General features: G+C 39.4%; 1 pseudogene; it reads left to right on the forward strand.

The window, feature by feature from the left end:
• The first annotated feature begins 839 nt into the window (after positions 1-839).
• LOC127205185 (DNA-directed RNA polymerase II subunit GRINL1A-like) lies at positions 840-11,630 on the forward strand (annotated as a pseudogene).
• The last annotated feature ends 283 nt before the right edge of the window (positions 11,631-11,913 follow it).

Raw genomic sequence — 11,913 nt, forward strand, 5'->3', positions numbered from 1 at the left:
TCCATATGGACACATAGTCTCTCAGGGTTCTCAGACTTTAGGGTAAATTTGTCTGGCTAGTGACAGAATGTTTATAAAGATTGGTTCAGTCTTCCTGTCTATAAATAGTAGGGATGACCTGGGTAACTCTGATCTGGTATTATGGCAAAGGAATAAATTAAAACAATGTATGTTTTGAAAGATCTTGTGGAAACATCGAGAATTGGCTAGAAACACACATGACAGGAGTTTTATACATGCTTTCCCCCTGATTTTTCTTATTCCATTTGATGAGTATTGACCTGTTTTCACAAAAATCAATATAAAAATTTCTTACAGAATTGATGTGATGTTTGGATCGGTTTGTGTATTCAGGGTTTTCAAGCATTTCTAACTGGAATCAACACACAACAAGCAAAAAATTCCCATATCCTAGCAACCCACGAACCATACAAAGTGGGGAGTGGGATGCAATATAATAGAGGCAAAAAGTAACATCTAAAACCAGGATGCCCAGTGTTTGTCACTGAGGATCCATAGAATAAAACCAGGGTGCCCAATGTTTGTCACTGAGGATCCATAGAATAAAACCAGGGTGCCCAATGTTTGTCACTGAGGATCCATAGAATAAAACCAGGATGCCCAGTGTTTGTCACTGAGAATCCATAGAATTTGGAACTAATTCACTTAACATTCTGGAAGTCGTCTATCCTAACAGTGCTTCCCTCCCTGAGTAGTGGGATGTTTTTACTGTATTAAAGACAGAGCTCTGAGTAGTCTTTGGCCTACAGAGAGAACTCAATAAATTAGAGACAATTTTAGGTTTTTCACTGTGGTGGTGATGATGATGATGGAGGACGATGGAAGGAATTGGTAAAGAGAATTTGGTAGAAGGTGAAGAAGACAAAAATGATGAGGAAGGAGAAGAGGATGAAAAAGACAATTACTACAATAGAACAGTGGTGGAATTAAATCTTAATTTTATTTATTTTTTGTTTTCTCTAGACCCCGGGAGCAACATGTAGTCATTTCCACCGTACCTGTTGTGCTCAGTTGCCCTGTTTTTGAGGTCTCTTCTCAATACCGTGGTTCTCAACTTATTTGGGGGGAATTACCTTGAAAAAAATACAATGGGAAAAGAATCTCCACTTATCTGTTCTAAATTCATTTTTATTCTTCCTTGTCTGAAAAACTGTGGATGCAATACCACCATCATGCTCTCTGAGGAAACAAGAAAAAACCACCCATCTCTCTTCATCCTGCTGTATGCTAGAGTGTGCTAGGCTGCTGTGTAGTGGTGAAAAAGTTAAAGCCTTTTAAAAAATCTGTCTATTTGGTTCAGAGATTACACCATGTCTTTATGTGACTATAGATTGTTATCCCTTACCAGCATGTGTCTGTGTACAGTCTCTTGTTTAAAATAGAAAAGCGTGTAGAGGGCTATAGGTCAGTAAATGGTATGTTAGAGACGTCTGTGTGGGCTAAGTGGGCATTTTCACAATGTGGCTTCTCTTCTGGCAAGTTTAATTTTTTTTGTTGTTGCTGTTTAATTGGTATCCTTGCAACTTATCCAGCTTAAGATAACACTTTTAAAATAAAATCCTCCCCTAATGGGGAAAAAGAGGAGTGATATCTGACCTGGGCCTGAAAAAAGGTTTGAGAATTAGTGTGTTAACAAAGGGCTATATGGGCGTGCCATTCAGGAGCAGTCACACGAACCATTTACAATTGTTGACAAAAGCATTTAAAAAGGAACATAAAATCTCCTCTCTTTGCTCCTGCTAAATATTCAGTCTAAGAGTAATAGGCAGGAAAAAAATAACAATATTCTAAAACTGGGTTTTGGTGACGGCTCCACAGCACTGTGGGTGCACTTGGCTCGGCAGTGTAATTCGGTGCCTCTTGGACCCAGAGACTGTACTATTTGATTCAAGCTCCTATAAATATTTATTCTTGAAAATCAAATAAAACACATCTTTTAAGTTGTTGTAATTATTGTGTCTCCTGTAATCAACTTACCTTCCATATATCCTAAAAAGAATTCTTCTCATTCAAACATGGAACAGCTGTATCATGTGGTGATGAAATCAGGTTTCCTCCTAACAGTTGTGGTTTTTGTTTGCTTTATGAGGAAAAAGAAAACATCCTGTTCATCTTTTGGCTGTTTGTCTGTCTGCCTGCCTACCTTGAGGCAAAATCTTACTAAGTTACTGAGTCACTTTCAACTCACTATATAGCACAAAATGACTTTTAACTTGTGATCCTTCTGCCTCAGGCTTCTAAGTAGCTGGGTTATCAAACATGTACTGTCAGATGCAAATTTATAATTTTTCTTTCATAAAAATATTACTTCATCAATTTCTCAAACTATGACCTATATATTTGTCCCTTTGAAACAGAAACAAACTTCAGAACTGGAGTGTGAAAGTTGATGCATGTTTTGGGAAACAATGCCATTCTTACTGGTTAAAGGGAAAGGAAGATACATAATATTTTGTTATTTTTGTTTAAATTTTATTTTATGTTTAAAATTTATGTTATTTTTTCTTAAAATATAACTATATCACTTCCCCACCTCTCCAGAACGTCCTATGTTTTTTCTACTTCCTTTCAAGCTTATGGGCTCTTTCTCATTATTTTTAACAATAATGTGTTATTAATATATTATATAAATATGTAAAGTATATGTACATATATATCAATCAATACATAAATATAATCTGCTGAGTCTACTTAGTGTCACATGTATGTATATGATTTTATTGCTGGTAGTGGATAACTAATTAGAGGGCTCATCGTTGGCATAAGGTTATTGTGTAATTCATATGCTGATTTCTGTATGACCCATAGCTGGTTGTCAAACTTGTTTTGAGACTCTCCTGTCTCAATGCTGGATAAACTCTGCTCCCCAATTATCCCCTTGTATGCCAATAAGCAGCTTACAGCCAATCACTGATCAGGGGAGAAAATGGGGCTGGACTTCCTGACAGATAGGAAAGGAGGAGCTAGAGGAGGAAGTAGGGGATTCAGGCACAGGAGAGGTCCAAGAGACATCAGGAAAGAGCTGGAGCTGAGGAAAGCCACAAAATGCAAGTGCCTCTGAGATAGATATAAGATGGGAGGAAGCCAAATTAGCTTAGAGGGTTAAGAAGAGAGCAATGACTGCTCAGTTCTTGTGCTGCAAAGCTTATTATTAAACAAAAATAAAAGAGTCTCAGTTATTTGTGTGACAGCTGGGTTAAGAGAGAAACTAAGAAAACCAAACAGTTATATAAAAATAACTTTCAGCAGCTCATCCCTAGGGAAGACTAGTTTTCTCTCCCAGCAATCACTAACCATCTGTGGGAGGAGCCCCAAGAGCTTCTCTGCACACTTGACATGCCAACTGGTGTTATTAGTGTTCAGGGCTTGTTTAGGAAGCCATATTGTTATTTCATAATGTAGCTTCCCTGCCATTGCTAGAAGACACATGAGACTTCCTAGTCCTCTCTGTGCTGTCAAGCATGTGCTGTCAAATGTATATTCGTAAGTTTTCCTTCTTAAAAACATTACTTCATCAAATTTTTAAACCATGACCTAAATATTTGTCCCTTTAAGACAGAAACAAAATTCAGATCCTGAGTCTAAAAGTTGATGTACATTTTGCTTTCTTATAGTTTTTCTTACTCCCCGCTACCCATGTTTCTGAGACTTAGGTATACAGGTTGCTTTGTAGATGTATCAATTAAGGCTGATTTCCCTGCAGGTTACCACCTTTGAACCAAAATATGTATAAGTTTACCCTATATAGTATTATCTACCAGCAAAAGTGCAGGTGATTTTAGGGAAAGTAAAATCTCAAAGGAAGAGTATGATGCACTCTCATTTTATCTGCTACAGCTTCAACTAATATCAGAAAAAATACAATGCACATCAGTTCTAAAGTAACTTTTATTTATCTGAATTTTTTGCATATCTACAGGGCATAGATTAATTTTACAAGAGGTTCTCAGTTTCCAAGCTATCCGTTTTCATTAAGTCAAACACCAATTTAAAAGGCAAAATCACGTTAAACATTTCTCATTATTTCATAATAGTTTTAAATAATGAGGCAGGTAAGAGGGGAATTAATGTGCCATTTCACAATTTGCAGAGAATTGGGTTGCAGGAACACAATTACCTGTAAGCAAAAAGGAAACAAGCTGCTCCCTAGTAACTGAAATAGCTGTTCATTTACATGCTGCAAGGAGAGTATGGGTTTAACTAACTGTTAAAATAACTTTTGTCATGCTGGATGTTTAAACAGCATTTAGAAACTAACAAAACCTTTACGTTGCCCTTGTCTCTTCATTGTCCAAGCACTGCGGCGGGCATTGCAATATCTTGATCTCCTTCTTCTATATTTATGGAATACCAGCACCTTATAAGAGAAATATTTGGTAGCTTCAATATGACAATAACCCAAAAATTACCATCTGGCAACAGTCTTAACTTTGGGGCCTCTTTCCTAAAACTACTGTGGTACCACCTGCCGTGAGTTGGATTTGCCAGCCTGTAGACATTAAAACAAGAATTTCATAAAATCGTCGGGCGTGGGCGCACGCCTTTAATCCCAGCACTCGGGAGGCAGAGGCAGGCAGATTGCTGTGAGTTCAAGGCCAGCCTGGTCTACAAAGCGAGTCCAGGACAGCCAAGGCTACACAGAGAAACTCTGTCTCGAAAAACAAAAAATAAACAACAACAAAAAAAAAAACAACAACAACAAAAGAATTTCATAAAATCACATTTTTAGACATGATTCTATGAGCTACTGAAGAAAAGATGGAAATGTGCAAAAGGAAACAAAAGGAAGCTAGCGAAGGATACCAGACGGAATGGGTGACCAGAGAAGGCGCATGGAACTCACCTAACAGGAAACACTGGGTGAAAATGACGCGCATCCGTCGAGTGTGTCTCATCTGAGTCACCAGCGCCCTGGAGTATATTCTCGTCACCCCCCCATCAGTCATTCATTGACTGGGGTTATCTGTGAGTTAAGGTGCTCACGTATCTAGTACCAGAGCATGGACAACCAGAATGACCTTGCGTAAAAAGATGTTCACCATCTCCTGCCATGGTTATACAAATTCCCGAAGACACAGCTTCATATAATACTCAGTATTTCCAACGTAAACCTGACTGTAGAGTTTCTGTTTTCCCATTAAGAAGGTGACCACAATTGTCTTTCTTTTCATCTCAACTCTTTCCCTATGCTCTTGTTGGCAACTCCATGTTCTGACCCTATAGATGTGGAAAATGGAAAAGAGGTCAAACTGGGGAGACTAAACACTTCGGACATATCTAGAATTGTCACAAACTTGTAGTAAGCATTCCTCGGAGCCAGGGACCATTATAAAGTCTGCCGTTTGTCTCCTGGGAGCTCTTTTGGGCTCTCTGGGCTCCCATCCCATGGTGTTCTTCTTAATTAAGTCTTTTCTGATACATAGGTTTCTTATCTCGCAGCACTAAGGAGCCCTTAGTTACCAATTCTCTACTCCAAGAATTATTTGCCCGTGTAGGAGTCCCTATTAAACAGAACTTAGTGTTATCCCATGCCAGTCTTCTCTGGCACATGAGAACCTCCTCTGTCTCCAGAAGGCTTCCCTAACCCTTTATCCTGCTGTGCCCTGAAAATGCAGGTGACCATGCAGCCATCTGGCTTTTCTTCCATGACTGGATCAATGAAACAGATCATCTCAAACTTGCTAGATATTTCTATATACGAATCCAACACCAGCCATAAACAAGTCTAACTACAAGAAACCTTTTGAAATTCTGTAAATTGCCTTATTGAAATTTCTTCTACAGGCTTGAGAGTGTGAAAAGAAATTTATGACCTCTTTTTCAAGGAAGAAAAGAGAAATTTTCCAATACAACCTCCCCACAGACTTCTGAGGTGTACTGTAATCAAACCTGAGACAAGGAGATCCAGTTTTAGCAGATTTTTATAACATTTTAAAGATTAAAAAATTCAAAAACAGGCTGAAAAGGAAATTTATTTTTGTAGAAATAGATGTAGAACTTTATTTTCTTATTACAGAAAAATTTCTGTGAGGGGAAGTGCAATATAAATAGAAAAGAGCGCCATGACGAATCACTCTAAAAACACATCTAAACAATAATACATCACTTTGATTGATTTCTACCCAGTGATATGTTATCCCATACATATGGTTCTTACACGCCATGGTAATGCTTTATATACAAATTCTCTTTGGTGTGCCTTTTGACTTACTTCTGACATTTTCCATATGATTCTAAATTCTTCACACACACACACACAAAAAAAAAATAATAGAGGCAAACATCCATGGAGAAAGACATACTACAATTTATTTTTCTTCCTCTATTACTAAACATTATGAATGACTCCAAATTTTAGCAATTAATACCATAAACATTTCCCTCCCACCAACACTTTACTCTATGTTTGAGATCTAGCCACAGAGGCTAACATATAGACTAAAGTGAAACAGATACTCAAAACTTAAAGACAAAAAAAGTCTAATTTATAAAATTACTGATGTTTATGCCCATGTAGGTAAACTTTGAAAAGATGGAAAATGTAAGGTGAGCAAGAGCACCACCCATGAAAGCTCACAAGGCCTCACCCTACACAAAGAGCTATAGACAGCTGAAACAAGCTAGGAGCAGGAAAAATGGTCTTCCCCAGGGAGGAGCACACAGACTGGCTGCCCAGAAACAAATAGTCAAACCTGAAAACATATATACAAACACCATTACACAGTCTACACAGGTTATATTTAGGAATCTATATGTATATACCTATATGCATGTAATAACAATTTGTGATAAGGGATCATAAATTTGAAGAATGCAGACGGATAAATGGCAGAGTTTGAAAGGAGGAAAGGGAAGGGAGAAAATATGTAATTATATATTATATTCTCAAAAATTAAAATATACACTTGTAAAGAAAAGAGTAAAAAGGAGTAAAAATATACCAAAAGCCAAAACTCCAGTCTAGTGTCTAATAATGAGACGTTAGACAAAAGACAGAGGAGCCCAGAGATGCTCACCTCAGAGAGGTAGTTATCAGGCATTACTATGGATAAAGTGGCTACATTTAGTTTACAGCATGACAAACAAAACTCATTAGACAATCATGCTTTTAGGTAAATATGGTACCTAGACACGCCGAGAAAGCTAACTAGGTCTGAAAAATGGGCCTGGGCCCCCTTTGGTGTGAAATAATCTCTGCTTTTCCACAGACAAACTACCACAGCTAATACACTTCAACCTGAATTTCAGATAAACAAGTTTGAATTTTCCATACAAGCTTGTCCTAAACATTGCACGGAATATATTAATGTTAAAACATTATTACTTATTGAAATTCAAATTACCTAGTATTTCAGTGTTTTTATTTCAATATAAACTCGCCTAACTGTTGCCATCCTCACTTCTCATGAAAGTTCCTCTCCTAAGATGCTGCAAACTTGTTCGAGCTGTTCTAAAATTCTGCCTGAAGGCCAGAGGATGAGGGAAGAATGGTTACCACACACATTAATCTTGTGCTCTGGTCTAGGCAGTTGTTTGTGAGTGTGTTGGGGATATGTGTGAAGAAAGGTAGAAAAAGAACCATGGAGCCATAAGGAGAGAGTGAAAACATTTTGGAAAACGTTATAAGGAGACTCCTAATACCACACAAAACTCTTTCTCCTCAGTTACCTAAGGGAAATCTAGCCCTGTAGTCTGGATGTGATCTCAGATTTCAAATGTGTTTCACAAACATCATAAGGTCAGAATTTTCAGAAAGCAATATCGAAGAAAACCAAATAAATTTCTCTTTTACACTTACCCTATAATGAAGAGCTTCAAAGGAGGAGAAAAAGCTCTGTGAAATAAGTTTACAAATAAATCTCACCAACATGGCTTTGTTTGAAACCTACTTGTTAATTAAGCATTTCTGTGTTTCTTTAACATGAACACTGAGACCATTTTAACTGAAAATTCATCTCTGCATTTAACTTGGCAAAAATCACTTCCTATGGAGAGAAACAACTCTCAGCTACATACTTAAAATAAAGTAATGGTTTCTAGTTGGCTATTGAAAAGTGACAGTTAAAGAATTACAAGAACTTCACAAGAAACGATGATGATGAAGGAGGAATCCAGGTTGCTAAGCATTCTGCTGCCACTGCTGCTGCAGTCGCCACTGCTGCTGCTGCTGAGTTTAATTTGGTGAACAGGTGGGAGTGGTGCCATTTACTTAGTGCCAAGCCTTGGATGTAGCCATCTAAACAGTTTGACATGTACAGTATCATGATTTAAACAGTTTTCTGCCTGTGAAGTAATTCTTTTTACAGAGTTCCCTGGAGATAATACCCAGACTTCTGTGTTCACCACATAAGATTCAGTTCTCCCGTTTGCTGAAATGGGCTTTGCAGTGTATGCGCCCTAACAAAAACGAGTAACATCCCTAGGATCATCACTTTGCATTGGACGCTGCACCACAGCTGAATTCCTGGGTGCCTACTGAGTTGTTTAATTTATTAATTAATAACTAATAATGTACCTTCTATAGGGAAAACAGGAAATCTTTAATCTTTCATATGGGAAAAATGCTGACCAAATCAATGGGATAGAGATAAAAATTCATGTCTGAAGAGATGGCCCAGATGAGAAGCTCTTAGAACATACACAGAACATTGACCTCTGGGGGCTTCTGCACACATCACGTTCACAAGTACACACACACATAAATGTGTGCACAATGTACAACATACACAGAGACAGATAGAAACAGAGAGAGAAGGAGAGAGAGAGAGAGAGAGGGAGAGAGAGAGAGAGAGAGATATGAATACCAATTCAACCAGAATAAATACTGAGTGAGGAAAATGTTTCCTGCAGAGATAAGAGCCCACATAGTCTGTCCAATCGCAATAGTCTGCCTTAGACCCATGCACATATGAAAAAAAAACCACTAAACAGATTTATTACATTGTTTCTAAATGTGTGTGTGTGTGTGTGTGTGTGTGTGTGTGTGTGTGTGTGTGTGTGCTATATAAAAAAATCTGTACTGAAAGTAAAGGGATCATGAATTTGGGCAGAAATATGGGAAAACGGGAGGAATTGGGGTGGCAAGAGTGATCTCTCTCTCTCTCTCTCTCTCTCTCTCTCTCTCTCTCTCTCTCTCTCTCTCATTCTTTTTATACAACTATTGGAAATAAAACTACATCAGCAGCAGAAAGTTGAGAATCATTCCACATGCTTAGGATAGCATTTGTCATGAAATCATGTCACTTTTCCCTGATGAATACCCGCTTTATCCATTTTCACCACTAATGCCTCCAATACATACTTTTTAATATATAGAGCCATATATATGTTATGTGGTACTATATATAATTTTGATACCAAGTTATTATTTTCACTGGCTGTTATCACCAGTGTGAGCTGCCTGGAACAAAATCTGATCACTCACTGAGATAAATATTAAAGAGCCTCCTATCAATCATATTTCCAGCTTTTATGTCCAATCATAAAATATTTCTTATAGGTAAGAATATATATTTTCCAGAGGAAAAAAGAACTGCCCATTCTAATATTTAACTGTGTTCTAAACATTATTTTTTCCTATTCAAATTATGCCTTTTTCATATCATTTAAAGATTTCCCTACTGTATTTATTCATGTTGTAATTTTCATGAATTAATGCAATATGCATGCTAGTGATTTGTTAATTTCTCTAATATATAACTCAGTTCTCAACTGCCTCCCCAATTCAAAAGCTACTCACAATTCAGAAAATGCCTAAAGTTGTTGAGAAAAACAATTCTCTGGCTAATAGCCTCTTCTTCTCATTGTCAGTAATGACTGCTCAGTCCTTGAAAAGCAAGTATCTACCCTCTAAGGAGCATTGGTAGCTCCTCTGCAAATGAGCTGGCAGGACAGACACCGTCAGGGTTGCTGCTGTTTTGACTGTTTTTCCAAGGCAATCAAGTGTATTGGCAGAAGTCTGTATGTGTTAGGTTTATAGGGTAATACTCATGGCTGTTATATGTAAAAAGGACAAATAAAATATTCTTAGTAACTCTGGCTCTTCCAGAATCCCAAGGCAAGACCTTTAAAGGGGTTACTCAGCATTTCTCATGAAGTAATGCCCTATATTTTAAACTCTTCTCTATCTGAGGATTTCTTAACTGTGACTCTTTCTCGAAGTGCCCATATGCCCACACTTGTTCCTTTTTTTTTAAACCTCAACTTCCATCAAAAAATAGGATCTTGGACTTTGTATGCTTTCTACCCACCCTTTGTACACTCAGGTCTACAGTATTCCCTGTGGAATAGCAAACAAGTGCTTTGAAAGTCAGTCAGAGTATTTAAAGAACAGAAGGGGAAGGGGAGCCTGTCCGTTCCTGGCATTTCAATAAAGCTCCCTGCGGCTTGAAGAATCCCTGCTTTTCCGGGGGAAATGGCGACTCCCTCCTGCTCACCATGGGCCCTGCCCGGAACCCTGCCACAGCCGGTGCAGGATAGGACACACGCTAACTGACCAAGTGCAGGACAGGACACACACTAGCTGACCAGGTGCAGGACAGGACATACCCTAGGTGACCAGCTGCTTCGAATCCCCAGGTCCCGAGAACTTGGGGCGGCAGAGTTAGGCGGAGCTGTTGGAGAGGTTAAGGCACCAGGAGAGACTTTTACGACACGAAAAATTTCATTTGCAGATTGCCCAACAAGGGTGAAAAGGTCTCAGACGCCATAGCCAACCTGAAAGCTGCCCTTGCAGAATGTGAAGAGGTTGGAGGAAGAAGTGAACTCTTTGACCCTGTTAGTGTAGACTGTAAGCTAAGGCAAAGAGAAACCACAGGAGCTGATACTGACATAGACAAGGCCCAGAATTCTGACCTGATGCATGATACTTTGCCATCAGTTCCTGGATGTTCCTCTGCAGACATTAAATCCTCTAAAGGAACCTCAGAAACCCTGGGCCCTGCGCATCCCACTCACAGAGGGAAGGAGGAGACTTTGGAGCCTTGCTGTTCGTTGAGCACAGGCCCAACTCCCAGCAGCAGAGCCAGGGCACCCTTGTCTGAAGTAAACCAACATCTTCCCCAGCACGCCGTGTCAGGTCAAGCAGCATTGACCGTCTATGTTTCACTAAATTGCAAAAGACCACAATCTCGGACCAGACTCAACCCTCAGAAGAAAACACCAGCACTGACGACCCTCCAGGGCATGGAAGTGCTAGAAACGTGAGCCAGAAACCCGAGCCAGAAACCCAGTGGCCCCTCTCCTACGTTTAAGACCAATGTGCTACCCACACAGCAGAGTGACTCACCAAGACCTTGTCAGAAGGGGTGAGTCTCAGGCTTCCTCAGAAGAACCACGAAACAGGCAGCATCTTGATGACACCACAGCAGCGCGCCTCCTTCTGCTCCACCACCTACCTGCACAGCTGCTGTCTATAGAAGAGTGCCTGGCCCTGCAGAAAAAAACAGAAGCAGAATTATGAGGAGATGCAGGCAAAGCTCGCAGCACAGAAACTAGACGAGAGGCTGAATATTAAAGTGCAGAGCTGCAACCCAGAAGTGGGGTCTTCAGGGAGCTGCCGAGAAGTGAGGGACGAAGACGAGGCCCAGTCCTCTTCGCATGAATGCTGAAGATGAGCACGGGGAGACCTCGAAAGCTGACTGTTGAGCTGTTACTGTCTCCTGTCAAACTTCCTAACAAGTGTCAAGATCAGTGTCAGACCTTGTTGAGGGACAGCGTTTTTTAAGGTTACAAACATAGCTACAGAATGAAAGCCCGGTTTGTCTTTCAGAAGATGGTCTTCACGTGCTTGAGCAGTTGAATATTTGAACATTGTGTTTGGCCGTATTGTACTACAGTTTTGCAGTGTGCTGTGCATTGATCTGATAGTTTAGTGTGGTAGAGCACACTTTT

The sequence above is a fragment of the Acomys russatus genome, chromosome 21 (genome assembly GCF_903995435.1).
Source record: "Acomys russatus chromosome 21, mAcoRus1.1, whole genome shotgun sequence".
In the NCBI taxonomy this organism is placed as follows: Eukaryota; Metazoa; Chordata; class Mammalia; order Rodentia; family Muridae; genus Acomys; species Acomys russatus.